Genomic DNA, 24,716 nt, shown 5'->3' on the forward strand with positions numbered 1-24,716 from the left:
CCCAAAACAGGCCAAGATTCTAACCATTCACTCAAACTCCTTGCCATAGGGCCCTTCCAATTCAATCTCTGCAACCCAAAATGCCATGCTTCCTGGGCAAACTCACAATTGAGCAGAAGATGATCCACATCTTCCTCCGCCTATTTACAGAGCACACAATGGAATGGACCAGCATACCCCATTTTCCTCAGATGATCTCCTGAAAGAATTTGCCTATTTCCTGCTAACCAGGTGAAGACACCCGCTTTCGGTAAACAAACATTGTTCTAGTAAACCTTAGTTTCCCATTGCTTCGTCCTGGCTTCAGCCTCCAAAAGAGAGAACCCCACCTTCATAGAGTAATTGTCACTCTTGGCACCACACCAAACTATCTCGTCCTCCTCCCTCAAACACGAAACTTCTGTATTTTCCAGGATCTTCCTCAGGAAAGGTTCATCCGCCTACCCCATATTTAGTTCCTGTGGATCCTTCCAATTCCAAAGCTGACTCATCATAGGCATTTTAGGTGACAAAAAATCACTCACCTTTGAGCCCCAAACCTGAGTAGTTTTACACATGATTTGCTGGGAGACCAGAGACTCCACTGATGGATGTCCATCCCAGGAATCTTGCCAAAAGCACACCTTTTGCCCATCATCAATACACCAAGATAGATGATTCGTGATCAGGCTCCTACAACTCACCAAAAAATTCCACAAAGTTGAGCCTCTTGGAGGATCTTCAACCATCAGAATCCGTCCTTTTCCCCACTATCCAAGTATTTAGCTTGTAATATTTAGACTAACCTCTGCTCCGGTTTACTGTACATTTGCCATACCAACTTAGCCCCCATTGCCTCATTAATAAGTCTCCAATCACGAAGCCCCGCCCCTCCATCTCCTTTGGGTTTACAAACTTTGTCCCAAGCCATGAGCGGGACTTAGTCTTGTTCCTGATTTCCATTCCACAAAAACTTTCACATCTTTTGCTGCATATTCTTAACAACCAAGCCTGGGAGTTTAAAACAAGCCATAGGGAAGATCGACATAGCCAAAACAACTCTCTTCAGCATCAGAAGACGACCAGCCAAGGATAGCCACTTACTCTTCCATCCCTCCATCTTTGCTTTGCAACCATCAAGCAAACCTTTCTAGATGTTCGTCTTACCTATTCTAGAAAAGAGCGGCATACCAAGGAACTTACCTGGAAGCTGACCAATCTTTATCCCAAACAGCCTGGCAATAGCTCTTTGAGACCCAAATTCAGTGTGGAAGAAAAAGATCTCTGATTTTAGCCAATTAATTTCCTGACCAGTAGCCCAACTAAATCTGTCCAACACTTTCTTCATAACTGATGCCTCATGCATGGATGGCACTCCGAAAAGATAGGTATCATCAGCAAATTGAGAATGGGTTGTGGAATCCACCCCTCGAGCAATCTCAATGCCTTTCCACATCCCCTAAGCTCTCTTGTGAGCAATCGACCGTCCAAGAACTTCTGCCAACAATATAAAGAGAAAGGGGGATATTGGATCCCCTTGTCGAATACCCCGTGAGGTAGAAAAGAAACCTTGGGGACTGCCATTGACTAAAACCAAAGTTGAAAACTGCATAATCATACTAGAAATCCACTTAATCCAAGTCTTACAAAAGCCAAACCTTACAAGCACAACCACCAGGAACGACCTATCAACTCTATCGTAGGCTTTCCGAATGTCAAGTTTCAGGATCATTCTTCTCTGTCTACTCTTCATGGCCGTGTGGATTGCCTCATGGGCCACAATCACCCCATCCACAATGTTCCTTCCTGGGGTAAAACCGCTCTGTTCACAAGAGATCAACTTATCTTAAATTAACTTGAGCCTACTAGCAGCAACTTTTGTGATGATTTTGTAAACGGTGTTGCACAGCGAAATAGGACGAAACTCCTCCATCCCTTCCGGCTTGGCCTTCTTAGGGATAAGTGCCACCAGAGTGCAATTGAATTCCTTCAAAACAAATCCTCTAGACCTTGACTCTTCAACCACATCTAACAATTCCTCACCAAGCACATCCCAAAAATACTGAAAAAAAAAAGCCTGGAACCCATCTAGGCCTGGTGCTTTCTCCCCACCTAACCCAAAAATAATAGATTTCACTTCCTTCATCAAAACTGGTTCCTCAAGCATAATATTATCATCCCTAGATACTAAGGGAGGGATTAACTCCAAAAGCTCGACCTGCAAGCCTGACTGAGTAGCCCCACTCCTCCTCCAAAGATTTTTGAAAAAGTCAACAACCTCTTTATTAATGCGGTCTGAGTCCTTAGTGATCGTACCATCCGCAAGTCGCAGGGAGAGGATTCTATTGAGGTTTTGCCTTGCTTTCACTGAACTATGGAAAAATTTCATGTTTCTATCACCGACTTTAAGCCAATTCTTTCGCAACTTCTGTTTCTAGTAAATCTCCTCCCTCTGCAAAACTTCTCCATATTTACTTAGCAGATCTTTTTCTGTGAGATAGTCCACTTCATCCATCCCTTCTGCCAAGACTTTTGCATTCAAAGCCCCCAAATCTCCTTCTATCCTTCTCTTTTCATCAAAGATATTGCCAAACACCTCCCTGTTCCAAGATTTCAATTTCTGTTTCACAAAACTAAGCTTCTTGAAGAACTAAAAGGCCAAAAAAAATTCCACCACCGGAGCCTCCTTCCACCACCCAGCCACATGATCTCTAAAACCTGGATCTCTTAACCACATCTTTTCCACCTTGAAAGGACACCGAAGCGGAACTTCATCTTTTTACACAACCAAAGAGACCGGGAAGTGATCCGATCTCGAAATAGCTAGAACCTCAGCCTCAAAGACCAAGGGGGCCAAGTTCCAATCTCCTGCAAGAAAGAATCTATCTAGTTTCTCCACAATGTTGGAAAAGCCCCTTCGTCTATTGGTCCATGTAAAATTCCCACCTTTAGCTGCCACTTCAAACAGAGCATTATTGTTCACAAAAGACTGAAAGTCCAATTGTGACCTGCACAACCTCCTCACCCCTCCACGCTTATCTGAGAAAGAAAGGGTGGCATTAAATTCCCCAACAATAATACCTAAAGATGGCCTCACCTCCTCTAAAAGCTTAGAAATATCCTCCCATAATCAACGCTTTTCCACAACCAAAGTCAGCCCATAGACATTTATTAGAAAGCAGGAAAAGTTCATGGTCTTTGAATTCACCTTTACCATCTGCCAATGTTTAGAACATGAAACAACATCCACTTGAATAGCCAGTGGATTCCACAAAATTCAAAGCCCACCTGAGGCCCCTTCTGACTCCACAAACGATCCAGACCACCTCTGCAAATAACTTTCGACTTAGCCTGATCAAGCCCTCTTTTGATCAGGCATCTCTTGTCAGGGGCGTTGCATCCCCTGACATTCCAAGTTAGGAACTTCATTGCTGTCCAGGAGAGAATAAGTCTCTCCCGGATCAAAGAAGCCTTGTCTGGCCCTTCATGTTGCCTGCTTCCTCGAGCAACTTCTACCTATTTTTCCTACCTCTCAAATTCCCTTTAGACTTAGAGGGATTTGATTTGGTTTGTTTAATATGATGAATACTAAGAGGGGGTGGGGGGTGAATTAGTATGCCAAAAATCTCTGCACTTACACACTTTGCAAGACTAGTAGTAAACTGGTAAAACAATTTAGTAGACAAACCGGTTAGCACACATGCAAACAAAATAGATAATAATGCATTCACCCACAAAAGAAAAAACACCATAACACAAGAGATTTTGATGTGGAAACCCAAATGGGAAAAACCACGGTGAGATGGAACTCACAAGTAACTATTTGCAGAATAGGAACCAGATCGGTTAACGTCTTACAATGTTCTTTACTAGAACAGATCCTGTTAGGAATCTCAATCTCTGTTAGGAGATAAGTCCGATTAAAGACTACCTTGCTAGAAGATTTTAGATCCACAGATGTGAACCACCTTGTTAGAGGATTTACAAAAGGCTTTTGGGCCTACCCGGTTAAGGGCTACAAACTTGTCAAAGATGTGAGTAATCAACAAGTGTTTGATCTAGCTAGTAGCACAGACTGCTCAGTTAGATCCTTGATAGCTCGTTCCTAATGCACTCCAACATTACTTCAGTTTTCTACACATTCATATTCTCTCCAACTCCTCAACCACCTTAAACCCTAGCAACAACATAAACTTTTTCTACAACCACATCAACAACCTAAAACCCTAGACATGATGTCCTTATAAAGGAATCTGATTTCATGTCGGTCCAATAGGATTACATAACAATTTCCCAGGTTCAATGAACCTAGACATACTTGGTACTACGACACAAAAAGCACCTTTAATGCGTCGGCACCGTAAACAATCGGTGGATGGTAACTCATCACAAAATGCTGATTGGTAACTCATCATAGAGTATTACCAGTTCATATAAAATGCTGGTTGCCAGTTTGACAAAAATGAAGACTGGTAAAAATGTGTTATGCCGCTTTAATCCCTCGTACCGCTTGGTATCCATGAACCGCTTGGGTTCAACATGCTGCTTCAAACCGGGAAACACATTTTGCAAAACACCAATAGTCTAAAGACTATAATACAACATACCGGTTGGAACAAATATTGGTTGGGCTCTAACTCATACATATATAAAGGAGATCTCAATGCAAGTGTGTGTCCATCAATGACAATCACAACATAAACAATAAAAATTCCAACATAATAGTCCTAACCTTTGTCTCCCTATCTCTACAGACAAACCGAGAGAATCATCGCTCAATCCATCTTCCTCCTTAGACTCCAGCTTTGCGGATAGTCCATCCATCTTGCCTGGGGACATGTGGATGTCCTTGAAACTATTTGCTTTTCCTTCCACACTCCCTACCAAAACGTCTGAAAAATCCAGAGACTTTGCATTCAAACCCAACCCCTACCCCTTCAGCCCAGCCTCAGAGGAATTGTAGAACCTGTACTGAGTTGGAATTCCCCCATCGATGATACATTCATTAAAAACAGGTCCATGCGCACCCTCCACCAACCTTCCTTCTAAATGAAAGCATACACCCCCATCGATTCCAAAAACATCTTGACACACACTCACCCCAACCGGACATTCTGCTTGAGTGTGAGGCCGCTCCAAAGCATACTCACCCAAACCACCAAGCACATCCATAGTATACATTTCTCCAGCCGAACCAGAGACCTTCTACAACATTTCCTAAACAGGGCAGGAATCTACTGGAACATTCACCCCCTCTAGAACTTCTGAGCTGTGAGGAAAAACCCCATCCCTTGAAACCACCAGATCAGAGCTCAGGTTGGCCTCTGTGGTGCCCAGACTCTGGTTAGACAGTACCGAGTCTGCTAACAACTGTTCCTCCAAAGCTCGATCTGTCCTTCCTTTCTCCTTCAGCCCTTTCAAACAATCACAGTCCTCATGACCCCATTCTTTGCAAGACTTACACTTAACCATGATTTCTTCAACTTCTATTTCTTCCCTCCATAAACCCTCTGGTGATCTAATCTTGACGACCTTCTGGAGCCTTGGATGTGGTTTCCACATGACACAGATTCGGGCATACATGCATGAGTTTAGCTTGTCAACCGCTTCATCCAACTTGATGAATCTCCCTAATTTCTCACCTATACTCTTAAAAACTTCCTCCTTCCAATATTCATGCGGGAGATTATACAATCTTATCCAAACAAGAATTTCCTCAACAGTGGCTTGTTGAGGGTCAAAATTAGGGGTCCAGTCCTTAATAAAAAAGTCTAGTCCCGACATCAAAAAAGGCCTAGATTCCATCAACGCAATCTTCTCCTCAGTTGTTCTAGCTATGATAAGGAAAAACCCATTTGTTAGGGTTTTGATCTCAAAATGGCTCCCCCATTCTTCATTGATCCAGTTCCTTACTCTAGGGAAAGCCAACCAATCCCCTCCCCACTTCATGAAGAAGGCTCTGTCACGCAAGACTTGTACCGATTCCTTCCAAACCTCCGAGTCAATGCAAATACTGACTGACTGCTTTTCAGATGTTACCGGTATCCCACCATTGTTAAGGTCTTTTGGAGGTACCAGAAATTTCTTCCTCAATCTTTCCTCCAATTGCTGCTTACTCCATTTCGGGAGATTCAGGTATCGCGAGTGCCCCCATTTGGTTTTATCTTGTTCAAACGGGGATCTATTTTTCCCCCAACTAAAAACCTCCCTTCTCCTTCGTCCCGTTTCCTGCCACTGCCACTGGTTTGAGTGTGGTGGGCACCAAGGCCACTGGTTTTCCCTCTGTCTGAGTCCATTTTCCCATCCTCATGACCTGAAAGCACCTCTGCTTGAGAACCCTAGCTTCCTCTTGCGCTCCGCCATAGAGGGGGTATGGTGATATATTATATAATTTTTTTAATTTAAATTAAGATTATGCTCTTAAGAAAAATATATATTTTCACTATAAAATTTGTATTATATTATAATTATTATGTTGAAGTATTCCCTATATGAAGTGAATCACCTACTTATTGAAATCAATGGTTTAAAATTGGGGAGAAGAATTAAGACTATAGAATTAATCGCTTAATTTTTATTAATTTTAAAAAAGAGATCTTTTATAATAAAAAATAAAAAATATAAATTTTAATATCATTTACTAGGAGTCAATTTTACAGTAAGTTTAAAATTTATTTTAATTATTTATGTCTTTTTATAATAATTAAAAATTATTATAATTTAATCTATAATTATTTGTTTTATAAAATTTTTAATAATGATAGAATAATTATATTTTGAATTAAAATCTTTCTTTTCTTACTATTTTCTTTTAATATCATCTTCTTTTATTAGATATTCTATTATTTATTTATTTGTTCTAATTTTTCCACTTCTTCTTTTAAGGGTTGATTTTTTATTAAGTTAAAATTGTATTCTAATTAGTTATGTTTTTTAATGGAATTACAAATAATAATTAAAAGATTTTAGAATTTATACATTTTCTCTTATTTAAATTTTATTTATTATAGAATAATTATCTTTGAATTTTATTCTAATTTATATAATAAAATAAATTTCAACTTAACACCTAAATTAAATATTTAGAGCGAGAGAGAAAGAAAGAGTAACTAACTTTTGATTACTCATTTCATGCCAATAATTAAGGATATCATATGTCCTTGGGGAGTTATGTTGATGGTAGCATGTAATTTGATTATTATCTTCATCTCCATCTCTCTTATTTATCTATATCTCCTTACCTCTCCCTATATCTCTCTCTTTTCCCCTTCTATCCTTTCCACTCTATCTAGCTCTCTATCTCTACCTCTCTCTATCCTTCTCTCTCGCTCCTTCTCACTCCCTCTTTTTATATCTCTCTACTTCTATATCATCTCTCTCCCTCTCCCTCCCTCTCTATTTTTTTTGTATATCTTTCTTCCTCTTTATATCTATCTTTATATATCTTTTACTCACACACATTTTGTCTTACTCCCTCCTTATCTTTATATCTATATCTCTCCCAATCACACAAACACACACTCCAACCTATTTCTCCCTCCCTATCTTTGTTCTATCTCACTATCTCTAGATATTATACACTATTGTTCCTTCATCTCTCCCACTCTCTCCATATACTTCTCTACCTCTTCATATATCATTTCCTATATCTTTATCTTTCTATCTCTCTATCTCCCCCTCTCTAATTCTCACCATCTTTCTATCTCAATTTTTTCCTCTCCCCCTTTTTCTCTCCTTCCATCTCTCCCTCTTGCTCATCCCCTCTATATTTTACAAGTTATATTTGTTGGCAATTGACACTCATCCAGTTTAATTGTGTTGTCATTGATGGCAACACTTTGGGTTGGATACTTAACCGGTACTCATCGGTATTCATGATTCGACAACCGACATTCAAGTCATTTGATAGACAAGGGAAATCGACAAACTAGGAATTGGTATATGAGGCTGACATAGGAGATTGATCTAGCAGGTCTACATGGCAACAATCAACGACATTGGTCACAAAGGTTAACATATTTATTTTTGTCTAGGATGACATGTAAATAAATTGTAATATCATTGTAAGCCGACATAAGGCATTCATGTTTCTATTTGGGAAGGGTATTTAAATCAATTTGATTAGGTTATTTTGGATATACATACAAAGAGAACGAATACATAGTGGTATGATATTGTGCGAGCAATGTTGATCGACTAAATGCGAATATAATATTATGTAGTCGGTCTTGGTTATTGATTTAGAGGTTTAGGATGCGAAGTAAGTTATTGGTAAAGGAGGACACAGTGAAAACCGGTATAGACAGTGCTTGAGCCAGAACTCATCCAACATAGCAGATGCATTCTTTGAGTTCATAATTTTGTTTGTAAACCAGTATTTGGTGCTTGTAGTAAGTGAGGCTCCTTTTGTGATGAGCAGTGTGCTCTAGGCTATTGGCCTTCTTGCATGTGTAGGCCCCTATTGTGATATTTATTCATTTGGCCAATGGATAGATATTGCGGGTCACCAATCCCACCATGGTTTTTCCTCTTTGAGGTTTTCCACATATAAATCTCTGTGTTATGGTGTATATTCTTATGGTGGCATCATTTCTACTTACTGTTATATTCTTTTATGGTTACCAATTACTAAATTACTTTGTTAATAAGGTTAAAATTGATTTTACCAGTAGAACACTGATTCACCCCCCCTCTCAATTTTATTGGATTCCAACAATTGGTATCAGAGCCTGGTTCCTTGGAGTAAGTCTAACAACTTAAGGAAGATCCTGAATTCAGAATCCATGGAGATGAGTTTGGAGAAATAACTTGAAGTAGCACTTGAAGATTATGATGTTGAAAGGATGAATAACTTGAAGTTGCAAGATGAGTTGAACTCTGCAAAGGAATTCATTCTTATCCTACAAGAGAGGCTGCCATCTGCTCAAGCTAGAAGAAAGGAACTTTTACAAAATCAGGATGATGAAGAAAAGAATACCCTTAAAGAACAATGTCAAAAGCTGAGTCAGTAGAATACTGTCATGAAGAATGAAATGCAAGCCCTAACCATGAGGATGTCCAAGGATATTGAAGACCAAAAGAAGAATGCAGAAAATCTTGGTAAATCTCCTAAAGACAGATCTGAGGAATGCATTAGGATGGCACATGAGAATGATATGTTGAGAACTGAGCTGGTCCAAAACCATAATAATGAGCAAGAATTGGAAAAATTGATAACAGTCCTAAGGGGAGATTTGGATACTGCAAATGAATACAAAGACAAGTTTAAGGATGGTTCTGCAAAGCTTGATGAGCTATTGAAGGGTAAAAGGCACAAAGGAGACACTAGAGGTCTTGGATTTGAGCATGGAGAAAGGTCTGGTACTAAAACTGAAGTTGAAGCAACCGATCGGAAGGAGAACTCACCTATCAAATGGAATAAAAAATCATCTGTAAGGCAACCCAATGCACATAAATTCAATGTTAGATGTTGTATTTGCAATACATTTGGTCATATGGCAAGACATTGAATAAATAGAGAAAATCAGGACAATAATGTAGTTCCTGGTCAATGTTCAAATTGTAAGAAATATGGTCATAAGATAGAAGATTGTAGAATGAATGTGAAAAGTCATGCATGCGGAAAGTTTGGACATATGGCTAATCAATGCAGGTCAAGGAATGATCAAGGATACAGTAAAGCAATTCAGAAAAAATAATGTCACTTGCTATGCATGCAACATAATAGGTCATATTGCTAAATTCTACAGAAGCAAGAACAATCCGGTAAAATGATGAGAAAGGAAAATAGAAGGTTGATGATATCTAGAAAGAGAATGAGAGGAAATGGGCTAGGAAATTTGAAGATCAACCGGTAGGGACAAACAACCTGGTTACTCAACCGATATAGCAGAATATTCCTGCACCAGTAGGAAACTTATCCGGTAACTAAGGCATTAGCCTTAGGGGGAGGAAAATTAATGATAGATCTTGCATTACCCCTAGTAACGGTCTAAAAGCTTATTTCAGATCTTGGAGAAGTCAGTTTGAAGGTTATCCAGTACTGAGCTTATGGATTTTGAATTCGGTATGATAAGCCGACACGCATTTATGTCAATGTGAAATTAGGGTTTTCATAGAATAAGAGGGAAATGCTGGTTCATTTCAGATCATACAACATTTAGAGTGAAGCAAAGAAAGTTCAAGGCGATTCAAGGCAATCAAGAGTATTCTCAAGCAAATTTCAGTGCATTTAGAGTGTATTTTTCAAGAGCTTTCACCGTTGTAGGTTGTGAGGTATTTTATCAGATTTCAAGCTATCTTTTGTTTACAATGGCTTCTGGATTAGCTTCCACTCCGGTAGGTTTGGATACCCCTATTGTTGTTGACATCAAGGATCGTCCATGCCCTATTTTCAAGCAATGCCCTTAGATTGCAAAGGTCGATGATTCAATCGACACGTTTTCTAGGGTTCCAGATGGAGTTCTGTATATTGAAGATGTTCGTGCATATATCCATTGCACTCTGGAGGATTTAGGTTTTGCTGAAATCAAAACAATGTACATGAGAAATCTACTAGATAGGAAGGGATCAATAAAACCAGAATTCCAAATTCTGAAGGATCAACGTTTCATAGACATTTTGGAGATGCCGAAATTTGAAGATGAAATGATCTGATATGTGCTGAGCTGTATCCATGGGGAATTCATGTGGCTAGACTGACCTTATAAAATCACCAAGGAGGCTATTCTTGCAATCACTGGTTTGCCCCAAACTGGTTTGACTCCCGGAAAGAAGAAAATACCTAGCAAAGAGGTGGAGAAGTTAACTGGTGCAACTTTTGACAATAGGTCAGTGAGGATAAGCACTATCAGAGACAAAGCTATTCAATTTGCAAGCATGATAATCAGTTACAAGGTAACCCAATCAAATTGATTGAACTCTATTTCCAGTTCATGCATTTACTATGCTCATCGGATGGCCAAAGAAAATGATAGGTATGATCTCTGTTAATGGATGTGTGAAGAACTTATTTCAAACCTAGGGAAGATTAAGGGTAAGAAGAAAGGTGTTTTCCGGTATGGTAACCTTGTTGTTTTCTTGATGCTTTTCTTTTTGAATGAGTTACTAGGATCTGGTAAAACACAATGGGCATGTGATATGCCAGTAGGGAAACAAATAAAAGATGCTATAAGAGGCTTGGGACAAGACAAGGAGAGAGACTCCATTTTGTGGGGTTATTTCAAAAAATTTTAGAAGACAATGAAGAAGAGAGAGAGAGTGCCTAAGCATATTGTTGATAAGTACTCTACAGAAATATGCTTTATGGTTAAGAAGGATGAAACATTGATGGAGGTAGTGCAACCACGAAAGATCTGGATCATTGAGATGGGTTATGAGGTTGATGGTGAGATCTTGGACTTATATGCCAAGACTCCTATTGATGCCCTGATTGATGAAGCTGAGAAAACCTTTGGGACAACAAAGCAAAAGGAATCCAAAGTTTAGATAGGTTTTAGCAAGAGGAAGAGGGAAGGAAAAATTGAGAAGGTTGGTGAAGCTATGGAGAAGATGTCCTCTGAAATCAAATAGATCATTGGACTAGCAGAAGGGTCATCATCGACAACAGTTCAGACTCCACCAACAGCAACAACTATCAAGGGTGTATTGAAGAGGAAGAAACCGTAAACTTATATTGCCCCTGTTAAATCTAGTTCTGATACTGATGTTGTGCTCTCAAAGATTCCCAAGACTTACATCAGGATACCGAGGAAGAAGCTCGAGGAAGGAAAGAAACAAAAAGTGAAGGTCACTCCTCTGGTAGACCCAAAGAAAATTTTGAAGGAGAGGAAACCTACAGAGAAGAGGAAACCAGTTAAAGAGTTTACTTCTACCCCCGACAAGAAGAAATCAAATAAAGAGATGGCTCTTGAATCCAGTAAGAGTATTGAAGTCATTCCTCCTCTCTCAGTTGCTGAATTGATAGATCAAATAACTAAAGATGGAATTTTGAGTAACATCCAACATTACTATATACATATGGATGATAAGGATCAAATGGAGACTGAGGAAACAATTTTTTTATACTTAGATATATATAAGAAGGCATTACTCGAGATTGAAAATCAAATACCGAGAGATTTGTACAATAAGCTAGATGCTAGGAGATTGTCTGCAGTTGAAGAGGATAAAAATATAAAGATGCAGGAGTTATTGATTATTTGTGGTGCAATAATTGATGAGGAGTTGCAACAGTGTGTGGAATATGCAAATAAAATAATTTTTGAAGCAGATACTGACATGTGAGTCTAATGGTAGGTAGAGTAAACAAAATATTTAAGGAGACCCACGAGGCATGGGTAAAATTCTTTGTAGATAAACTTGATTTCTTTACTCCACTGGTATTCCCGCCTAAGTCTGGCACTCAAGACACATCAATTGATGGTAAAGGGAAAGGTATATTAGGTTTGGATTCACCGGTTTTGGAACATAAACTAACAAAGGATATTCCTCTGGTAGTATCACCTGTACATAATGTAGAGAAACTGGTAGTTAACACTGAAGGTGCACATGATAAGTAGGATACATTGGAACAGGACATTCCAGATGTATAGGTTATTGATGTAGATATAGAAAAAAAACAGGTTGAGGATATTGAACCTCCGACAACAAATGTACATATCGAAGAGGTTAAGGTTGAACAGTTTACTGCACAAAGTGGCGAAGCCACCGGTGCTTGTTAGCAGGTTGGAGAGTCTAGTAATTCATTGTTGGCACTTGGCTCATCCAGTCAAGCTGATTTTGGACAGAGGAATATTGAGCAACTGAGCATTTTTGCATTGATGTATGTTGTAGCTCAGAAGTTAAGGAAGGAAGGAACAAAAGACAAGCAAGTCATTGAGCAGGCCATTCCAATTCTTTAGTGGCTAGTTCCAGGATACACTAGTCCAGTAGCTAGCCCCTTTGGTAAGCTTAAGAGTTTGACTAAACACATTGCAAAAGAGTTTCAAACTCTTCAACAGATGTCAAACCAATAGTTAATAGATAGATACAATGCAACTAGGAAGGTCACCTATGACAATATGATCATATCAGACAAGGTGAAGATGACAGAGGAACTAACTAAGATTGATGAGGTTCTTAATTAGTGCAATTGTATATATAGGTCTTGTACTAACACCGACAAACTTATAGCTGACCTGGAGGTAAAAATGAAAGCGAAAAAAGCTCGGTTGGAACATCTGGTTAACAATTTTGATGGTCTTAGAGTTATCTTGTATTAGCTAATAATTATTTATTTAATTATTAGTCTATTAAACTCTACACTTAAGCTAAACTTAGGCATTTAATAAATATTGTAGGTATTTAATAATTATTATAATTATTAAATACACATTATCCCTTTAGGGTTTCTTTAGGGTTGCATATCTTTAGGGTTTCTATTATCCTTTTATAAGGATTGTATTGTACTTGTTCATTAAATTGATTCCCTTTTTGAATGATAATCTTCTTCTTCAGAGAATTTATGCTTTTTTTCTTTATGTGCCTCCATTCTTCTCTCGTGACAGGTATTTGCATGCAGGTGTTCTTGGGATCTTTGAAGTTGTATTTCCTCAAACTTCTTCATGGTATCAGAGCATTTATGCTTTTTTGCTTTATGTGCCTCCATTCTTCTCTTGTGACAAGTATTTGCATGTGGGTGTTCTTGGCATCTCTGAAGTTGTATTTCCTCAACTTCTTCATGGTATCAGAGCTGGACCTCGTGATGTTGGATTTTTTTTCCAATTTTTTTGTTTGACTGTGTTTTTCTCTAGTCAAAGTGGGGTCTCTTTTTTGTACTCTGAGAGCCATAAAATGAGCATTCGAACTCCATTTTTCAAAAAAATTATATCGTTAGAAATGTTGTCATGTGTACTTTCCATCCATATGAGTTTTCTTTCTAGATTCTTCTCCAGGAATATTTTATTCAGTTTTTTACTTTTCAGCACTCTGGTGGATATCTTGGTTGTTTCAGGTCCTGGGATCTCTTCTCTGAGTAGGATGTCTCGTTTTTGGTTCTTCTTTCTATTTCTAGTCTTCTTATCATTGTAGCATTTCATTTATGCAAATGCACTGAGATAAAGTGCCATCATGCATTATCTACTTGGGATCTTGCACATCTTGTGCCTTATTGTACATGCACTACTTATAAAGTGCCATGAGGGGGTTGATGTTTGCTTTTTGTTTGCCATCTACCTTTTTCCAGTGAGTGTTCCTTCCATGACATTCACCTCATGATGTGTGTCAAGTGAGTGTTCCTTCCATGACACTATGTACTTTCTCTGCACCTTCGATGTTCCTGGCTCTTCATCATGTAGTTCTTGTTGGCCATTCTTTTCAGTGTACCTGTCCCTCTCCCTTTTCAACATTATGGGGAGGTTTGTCCTGTTGGTTCTAATGCTTCTTTGGTTTGATTGATCAACTCTTCAGGCTTTGTTGTCTCATTCCATCTGTATCTTTGAGTTCAGTTATTTGCCTTTGTTTTCCATCTGATTCGAGTAGTGTCATTTGAGGGCACTCATGCAGATTACAGTCTTCTCTACCTGGTCATGTTCTATTTCAATGGAGGTTCTTCAGATCAACAGTTACTCTTCGACAGTGTTTGCAGCTATTTCCTGCTTCAGTGGTGCTCTTCTTGCTTTTCCATCTCTTTTTGGAGTAGAGTTTTTTCCCATGTGTTTTTCTCTATTTCTCTGGTTCATAGAGATTTGGTTGTGATTGGGTACCTCATTAGGCCTTGTTGCCGGGACCCAAATTTGCCTTCATTGCGTAGTTGCATTTTTTGCTTCATGCATTCAGTTTTTTAGCTACTACCTAAGTTCATCTTAAGGGGGGGTGTTAGAGTTATCTTGTAGTAGCTAATAATTATTTATTTAATTATTAGTCTGTTAAACTCTACACTTAAGCTAAAATTAGGCATTTAATAAATATTGTAGGTTTTTTAACATTATCCCTTTAGGGTTTCTTTAGGGTTGCATATCTTTAGGGTTTCTATTATCCTTTTATAAGGATTGTACTGTACTTGTTCATTAAATTTATTCCCTTTCTGAATGATAATTTTCTTCTTCAGAGCATTTATGCTTATTTTCTTTATGTGCCTCCATTCTTCTCTTGTGACAGGTATTTGCATGCAGGTGTTCTTGGGATCTCTAAAGTTGTATTTCCTCAAACTTCTTCAAATGGTAGTCAATCATTGACCAACGCTATCGATGGTCAAATTTTGGTTACAAAATCAGAGATATCAGCCTTGGAGAAAGATATGGTCAGGTTAATCCGGCGAGCTTGGGAATTGAGAGGATTTGTAAGTCCCCAGTTGAACACTTTGTTACTTCATAAGTGGGAAAGTTAATAATTGATGAATAAACCCACACCGACAAACCTAACTGAAGAATAAATTCATGCATACATTCTTAATGGGTTTGTATCTATTTTGAGAACATTGAAAACCGACTGGGATACTTAGGATTTTTGAAGGGTGCTTACTTGGATATATTCAAGTACATATAGATCTGGTAAACACATTCTTTTGTCCCGCCTTTTTCATTGATGTCAAAGGGGGAGTGGTTGTTGTGAAAAATGTTAAGGGACATAAGAAGTAATGTATAGCTCAGGGGGAGCAGGGTCAGTTTTGGTCATCAGTTTTTGGGAGGAACCGGGATAGCACTACAGTGATTCATTTTTTTCACATGAGTGTTGCCATCAATGTCAAAGAGGGAGATTGTTGGAAATTGACACTCATCTAGTTTAGTTGTGTTGTCATTAATGGAAACACTTTCGGTTGGACACTTAACTAGTACTCATTGGTATTCATGATTTGGCAACCAACATTCAAGTCATCCGGTAGGCAAGGGAAACCAACAAACTAGGAACCAATATATGAGGCCGACATAGGAGATTGATCCAATAGGTTTACACGACAACAATCAACGACATCAGTCACAAATTTTAATGTATTTATTTTTGTCTAGGCCGACGTGTAAATAAATTGTAATATCATTGTAAGCCGACATAAGACATTCATATTTATGTTTGGGAAGGGTATTTAAGTCAGTCCGGTTAGGTTATTTTGGATATATATACAAAGAGAAGGAATACATAGTGGTGTGATATTGTGCAAGCAATGTTGATCGACTAAATGTGAATATAATTTTCAATAGTTGGTCTTGGTTATTGGTTTAGAGGTTTGGGATGCGAAGTAAGTTACCAGTAAAGGAGGACATAGTGAAAACCGATACAGACAGTGCTTGAACCAAAACTCATCCAGCATAGCAGATGCATTCTCTGAGTTCAGAATTTTGTTTGTAAACCATTATTTGGTGTTTGTAGTAAGTGAGGCTCCTTTTGTGATGAGCAGTGCGCTCTAGGCTGTTGGCCTTCCTGCATGTGCAAGCCCCTATTATAATATTTATTCATTTGACTAGTGGATAGATATTGTGGGTCACCAATCCCACTGTGGTTTTTCCTCTTTGAGTTTTTCCACATAAAAATCTTTGTGTTATGGTGTATGTTCTTGTGGTGGCATCATTTATACTTACTATTATATTCTTTTATGGTTACCGATTACTGAATTAATTTCTTAATAAGGTTAGAATTGATTTTACCAATAGAACACTGATTCACCCCCCTCTCAGTGTTCTTGGATTCCAAAAATATTTGCTCTCTAGATCTTTTCTATCCCTATATCTATCTCTTTATATCCTTATATATCACTTCTCTCCCTCTTTCTATTTTATCTCTCCCTATCTTCCCATCACTCCCTCTTTTTATATTTCTCTACTTCTGCTCTCTAATGTATATACACACTCCATGTTTCTCCCTCTCTCTTTCTCTATCTGTATAGCTCTATCTTTCCCTCTCTTTATCTCTCTCCCTCTCTCTAAAGTCTAAACCTTTCTCTCTCTATTACTTGTCTTTGTCAACTCCTTTCTCTCACTCTTGCCCCCCCTCTCATTTTCTCCATATATCTTGCATAAATATATCTTTTTTATATTTATCTCCATCTCTTTTTGACTCGTCTATCTATCTCTTTCTATACATATATCTCTATCTCTCTCTCTATCCATCCCTATCTATGTATATTTTACTCGATCTATATTAATTTACCCCACTCTCTCTCTCTGGGCCATCCCTCTCTTTATCTTACCCTCCTCTTTGTTTCTCCTCATCTCTCCCTCCCTCATTCCCTCCTTATCCCCCTATTTATCTTTTTTGACCTCTACTTCTCTCCCTTTTTCTTCCTGTATATCTCTATATCTCTCTCTTTCTCTTCCAATATATATCTATGTCCTGTATTTCTCTCACCCTCTCTCTAGTTCTCTTTGTCCATTTATTTATATCTCTCCCTCTTCCCCTCTCTCTATATCTCTAACTTTCTAACACTAGTTCTATCTCGCCATATATATATATATATATAGTTAGACAGTTCAAATAACCAGAAGACAACTGAGAGGTGGGGGGTGAATTAGTTGTCACAGATTACCAAAGCTATTAACACTTAAAACTTTAATACCAACACCCAAAACATGAATACCAGAATAGCAGTTAAACCAATTAAGTATAAACAATGATCATAGAATAAATACCATCCACATGACACTAAGATTTATACGTGGAAACTCGGTAAAGGGAAAAACCACAGTGGGAAGCCTACCCACAATCGGATAATACTTCTGCAGTAAGTATGTGAATTACAATTGAGGGGCCTGCACTTGCAGGAAGGCCAACATCCTAGAGCGCACTGCTCATCAAAAAATGAGCCTCACTAACTACATAGAAATCTAGACTATAATCCAGAGAAGTGTTGAACTGCAAAAGATAGCATCTCCTATGCCTGAGTATAGTTTTGGTTAAGCTCAATACCAGAGGACTAAATCCTCTTACATAAACCCAATTCGATCTCCAATGATCAACCAAATCCTTTTCCTGAATGATATTACATTATTCACACATTACATCCCTTTCCATAACCATGATCTCTACCATATGTTATGATCTACAATGAGATCTTACATCTATATATACAAACCCTCGACCATAGACAATTAGGTCAGCCACCAGATATTAAATCAATTACATAATTACAAAAATGTTGACCTTAGACAAAACAAATAATATCCAACACACAAGACATCTCGAAAACACATCGAGAGGTCCAATCCACACGTTACATTAAAGCTGGTCCATAACCTAGATCAACCGGGACCCAGTATAGGTCCACACATTACATCAATGATCTCCATTTGCCAAGTATCAAACATGATCACCATCAACATCCTAAAACTCCACCAGAAGCTGCACCAACACCACTTATACATTTCATCAGAGATCTTTATCAAAAGCTCTGCCGGTGAAACCCTCTCCGGAACCAGAAGCCAAGCTTCTAAGCAAACATGATAGCATCCAATCACTAGACCAAAACCAAATTACTGAATATGAACATGAGTATCATGAATAAGCCAATTCCATAACCAAACTATATCAGAGTGTATAGGATCATGCCAGATCCAAAACAACCAAAAACCACTCATCCTATCGAGACCAGAAGGGTGCCAGTAAAGCATCCAAACAACTAGTGTTGGCATCAATGACAAAACATCAATGCAACACATAATCAATTCCTCCAAATGGCCAACAATATCCCCCTTTGGCATTGATGACAACACTAGATGTGAAAAACATCTAAGTACCAAGAAATGCCAAACAAGTCTCCCCCAGTGGAAGACAACCAACAATCTCCCACTTACAGATGTAGCAATGAAGTTCTGAAACAAAGACCAAACTCCCCCTGTGAATGATATCTTTGTAAAGCTCTGAATCTCTCCCCCTATCAATATCTCTCCCCTTTACTTTTTCTTTTTCACATCAATATCTCTCCCCCTTTGATATCAATGCCAGAAATTCGACATAAATATCAAAGCAAAAAACACAAACCACTGAAACTCAAAGCTAACTACTCTCCTTGAGTAGTAGCATCCCCACATCAGTGCCAGAATGAATAGTATCTCTGATAATGCATACCAGATTGATGCCAAACTGCATCAATCAAGTCTCTACTGGAGGGGCAGAAACTCCCAATCTGTCTCTTAAGTACTCAAATGATTCCTTAGGCAAAGGTTTAGTAAGGATATCTGCAATGTGTTCTTTGGTGTTCACATAAACTAGTCTAACTTCATTTGCTTCCACTTTTTCCTTCAAAAAGTTATACTTAATAAATATGTGCTTTGTCTTAGAATGAAATATCAGATTCTTTGATATATCAATAGTAGCAGAGTTATCACAATGAATAACTACCATTGCATCACAATCCACCTTTATATCCTTCAACATTTGCTTCATCCATAGAACTTGTTTGCAATTAGTAACAGCAACAACATACTCAGCTTTAGTAGTAGATAAACAAGTACATGACTATTTTTTGCTGATCATTAAAACATATTTCTTTCCAAGAAAGAAAGCTCCACCGGAAGTACTTTTCCACTCATCAACATCTCCAGCCCAATCAATATCTTTATATGTACATAAAGTAAAGTCATCTTTCTTAGGGTACCACAAATCACATTCGGATGTACCTTGTAAGTATCTAAAAATCCTTTTCACCACACTCTCATAATTTTCTCTAGGATCACTTCGAAATCTTGAAACAATACAAACAATATTCATTATGTCAGGCCTAGTCTGAGTCAAATAAAGCAGACCTCCAATCATAGATTTGTATCTTGTAGTATTTACCGATGCAAAAAAATCTTTTCTTGTCAATTTTGTCACTTGTAACCATAGGAGTACTTACCGGTTTAGAATCTCCCATACCAAATTTCTTCAACAATTCCTTAGAATACTTAGTTTGACAGATGAAAATACCTTTGTCAGTTTGAGTAATCTGTAAACCTAAGAAAAATTTCATCTCTCCAATCATAGACATCTCAAACTGTTTCTCCATATTCTTAGAAAATTCTATGCATAACTTATCTTCACCTCCAAAAATAATGTCATCAAATACTTCAATAATCAGTATATCATCATCAATGATTTTATAATATAAATTACTATCAACACTACCCTTCGTATAACCAAGCTTCAAAAGATATTTATCCAACCTTGCATACCAAGCTATAGGTGCTTGTTTCAATCCATATAAAGATTTCCTTTACCTGTAAACCATGTTTGTATCATTTGATAGTGGAAAACCATCAGGTTGCTCAATATAAACTTCTTCATCAAGATCCCCATTCAAAAATGCACATTTAACATCCATCTGATAAGCCTTATAGTTTTTATAAGCAGCATAGGCAATAAATAATCTTACAGCTTCAATCCTAGCACAAGTGCAAAAGTCTCTCCATAATCAATTCCTTCCTTTTGAGAATATCCTTTACAAACCAATCTAGCCTTCTTTCTTATAACTTGACCATCCTCATTCAATTTATTCTTGAAAACCCATTTAGTTCCAATAACATTCTTATTTTTAGGTCGGGGAACCAAAGTCCATGTGTTATTTTTCTCAATCTGATCTAATTCTTCATCCACAACTTTCAACCAATATTCATCTTTACATGCCTCAATTACTGATACCAGTTCAACTTGTGAAATTAAACATACCTCATTAGTTGCCAGTCTTCTTCTTGTCATTACTCCATTGTTCTTATCCCTAATGATCTGATCTTCTGAATGATTGAATCTCACATACTTAGGAGTCCTCTGATTCTCTATTCTTCTTTCCAGTTCTTTAGTTACTATAGAATTCTCTGATACTGTCGGAGTAACTGATTCAACACTTTATTTCGGTAAAGGTGCTACCGGTTCAAATATAATCATTTCCACCGCCGGTTCCTTTTCATAAACTATGATTTGACTTCTATTCAGCTCATCTACTTTGACATTAGTACTCTCCACAATCCTCTGCAATCTCTTGTTATAACATCTACATGCCTTGCTTTCATTAGACTAACCAAGAAATATGCCTTCATCACATCTAGGATCAAATTTTCCAATGATATCATCTCTCCTGATATAAAATTTACTACCAAAGATTCTAAAATACTTAATTGTAGGTGTATTGCCAAGCCATAATTCATAAGGTGTCTTACCGATTTCTCCTTTGATATGTACTCTGTTGAATGTATAAACCGTCGTGCTCACTACTTCTCTCCAGTAGATATGAGGTAGACTAGCTTCCATCATCATTGTTCTAGCAACATCCAAGATAGTTATGTTCTTCCTTTCCACAACTCTAATATGCTGAGGTGTTCGAGGAGCAGAAAATTGCCTTCTTATACCATGCTTCTCACAAAAATTATTAAACTCACTGGATGTGAATTCTCCACCATGATCTGACCTCCAACATTTAATCTTCAATCTCGTCTTAGTTTCTACTTTAGCTTTAAATATTTTCAACTTTTCAAATGCTTCGTATTTTTCCTTTAGAAAAGTAACCCACACAATTCTAGAATAATCATCAATGATTAGCATGGAATATCTATCACCTTGAAAACTATTAACTCTAGTAGGGCCACACAAATCAGTATGAATAAGATCAAGAACATCATTTGATTTATCTTGTATACTCCTAAAAGAGTTTTTGACTTGTTTACCCATTTGACATTCTTTACATACCGGATTATAAGGCTTCATAATCTTAGGTATATCCCTAACTGCCTTAGTTGAACTGATCTTCACAATGCAATGAAAGTTCACATGACATAGCCTTTTTATGCCATAGCCAACTCTCATCAATCTGTGTGATCAAACATGTCTTCTCACCAGAGTTCAAATGAAATATATTACCTTTTCTCTGTGTACCGGTTGCAATCTCCAAACCAGATCTGGTAATAATTTTGCATTTTCCATCCTTGAACTGTAATTGAAATCCCTTGTCCACCAATTGTCCTACACTCAAAATATTATGCCTTAAACCTTCAACATAATAAACATTGTTAGTATTGTTCTTACCATCCAATGATATAGTTCCTTTTCCTTTGATTATACATGCTATTTCATCTCCAAATCTAATTAGACCGCCATCAAATTCTTGCAAAGATAGAAACTTCCCTTTATCTCTAGTCATATGATGTGAACAACCACTGTCAATTACCCATTCATCCTTGTCTTCAATTTTAGCAACAAGTGCCTTCTCTTTAGGTATATTCTCTTCCAGTGCCAGATCATCTTCCTTGATAGCTAGGAACACCCATTCCTTTCCATTGTTGGAACCCCTAGCAGAGTCTTTTGTTGATTCAACATCAGAATCAGTAATGCCTTCCTCATCCACTATGTAGCATGATTTGTCTCTATTTTTCTTGTACTTATACTTGTTCTGATATCCAGGGTTAGGCTTAAATGATCTTCTAACTCTTTCTTCAAATCTTGAATTCCTTTCAGGACATCTAGATGCAAAATGACCAATCTTATTACATGCAAAACATTTAAAAGGTGCTTTTCCTTCATACTTACTTCCTACCAGTCCTTTAGGTACTCTTCAAGTAAATAGCTCTTCAAGTTGCTCAAACTCATCATCTTCTCTCTTCATATCTTCCAATTCATTTGCATATAAATCTTTCCAATCTTGCTTACCAGTTGTAGATGTAGATGCATGAAAAGAAGGTTTAGTCTTCACAGCTCCAGAAGGTCCAAATAATTCAAGCTCAAAAGCAGATAGTTTACCAACCAAGGTATCTTTGTTGACAGATATATTAGCCATTATTCTTAACTCATTAATAGTAGTAGCCTTCATCTTGTAAGTTGGTGGTAGGGCTCTCAGAACTTTAGAAATAATTTCATCTTCGCTCAGAGTTCCACCACAACATTGAATTCCCATAACAATCTCATTTACCCTTTCAATGAATGTAGTAATCCTTTCATCTTCTTCCATATTTAGGTTTTCATATCTCACTTGGTAACCATCAAGTTTAGAAATATTCAGTGTAGGGTCACCTTCATTAATAGTCTCCAACTTATCCCATATAGCCTTTCCAGATGATTTGTCGGTTAATCCCATTATTTGTTGATTAGAAAGTGCACACAAGAGGGCTTCTCTTGCTCTACAATCATTCTCAAGCTCCTTGTCCAGGTTTTTTAGAGGAGGATCGCCAGATGTCGGATTATAAGGTGTGACACTATTCTGTGTGATCTCCCAAATCCCCTTCCCAAGACATCTCAGATGAGTCTCCATCTGAATCTTCCATAATGTGTAATTTGTTCCATCAAGCCTAGGAATATATCTCCGAAAGATAGCTCTAGATGAACTGGATGAACTTGAACTGTTAGTTGCCATAGGATCTTCCTCAAGCAGTTAAGCTTTATGTAGAGAGGAGCAAAGCTCTGATACCAATTGTTAGACGGTTCAAATAACTAGAAGACAACTGAGAGGGGGGGGTGAATTTGTTGTCACAACTTACCAGAACTATTAGCACTTAAGACTTTAATATTGGAACCCAAAACACTAATTCTGGAATAGCAGTTAAACCAATTAAGTATAAACAATGATCATAGAATAAATACCATCCACATGCCACCAAGATTTATACGTGGAAACTCAGTAAAGGGAAAAACCATGATGGGAAGCCTACCCATAGTTAGATAATACTTTTGTAGTAGGTATGTGAATTACAATTGAGGGGCCCGCACTTGCAGGAAGGCCAATAGGCTAGAGCGCACTGCTCATCACAAAAGGAGCCTCACTGACTACATAGAAATTCAGACTACAATCCGGAGAAGTGTTGAACTGCAAAAGATAACATCTCCTACGCCTGAGTACAGTTTCGGTTAAGCTCAATACCAAAGGACTAAATCCTCTCACATAAACCCAATTTGATCTCCAATGATTGACCAAAAACTCTTCCTGAATGATATTACATTATTCACACATTACATCCCTTTCCATAACCATGATCTCTACCATATATTATGATCTACAATGAGATCTTACATTTATATATAAAAACCCTCGACCATAGACAATCAGGTCGGCCACCAGATAATTAACGAATTACATAATTACAAACCATGTTGGCCTTAGACCAAACAAATAATATCCAACACATAAGACATCCCAAAAACACATTGAAAGGTGCAATCCACACGTTACATTAAAGTCGGTCCATAACCTAGATCAACCGGGACCCAGTATAGGTCCATGCACTAGAACAATGATCTCCATCCACCAAGTATCAAACATGATCACCATCAGCATCTTGAAACTCCACCAGAAGCTGCACCAACACCACTTATTCATTTCATCAAAGATCTTCATCAAAAGATCCACCCATGAAACCCTCGCTAGAACCAGAAGCCAAGCTTCTAATCAAACAAGATAGCATTCGATCACTAGACCAAAACCAACTTATTGAATATGAACATGAGTATCATGAATAAGATAATTCCATAATTAAACTATATCGGATCCTACTAGATCATGTCAGATCCAAAAAAACCAAAAACCACTCATCCTACCGGGACTAGAAGGGTGTCGGTAAAGCATCCAACAACTAGTGTTGGTATCAATGCCAAAAAATCAATGCAACACATAATCAATTCCTCCAAATGGCCAACATATATATCATCTCTCCCTCTTCCTTATATCTCTCTCTATCTCTTCCTCTTTGTCTCCCCCTCTCTATCTCCTCTCTTTATCTCTCCCTCTCCCTTGTTCCATCTTCATCTCTCGCCCTAATCTCTAGACATGCCTCCTTCTATCCATCCATCTATCTCTCATTCTCCCTCTTTTT

The sequence above is a fragment of the Cryptomeria japonica genome, chromosome 3 (genome assembly GCF_030272615.1).
Source record: "Cryptomeria japonica chromosome 3, Sugi_1.0, whole genome shotgun sequence".
In the NCBI taxonomy this organism is placed as follows: Eukaryota; Viridiplantae; Streptophyta; class Pinopsida; order Cupressales; family Cupressaceae; genus Cryptomeria; species Cryptomeria japonica.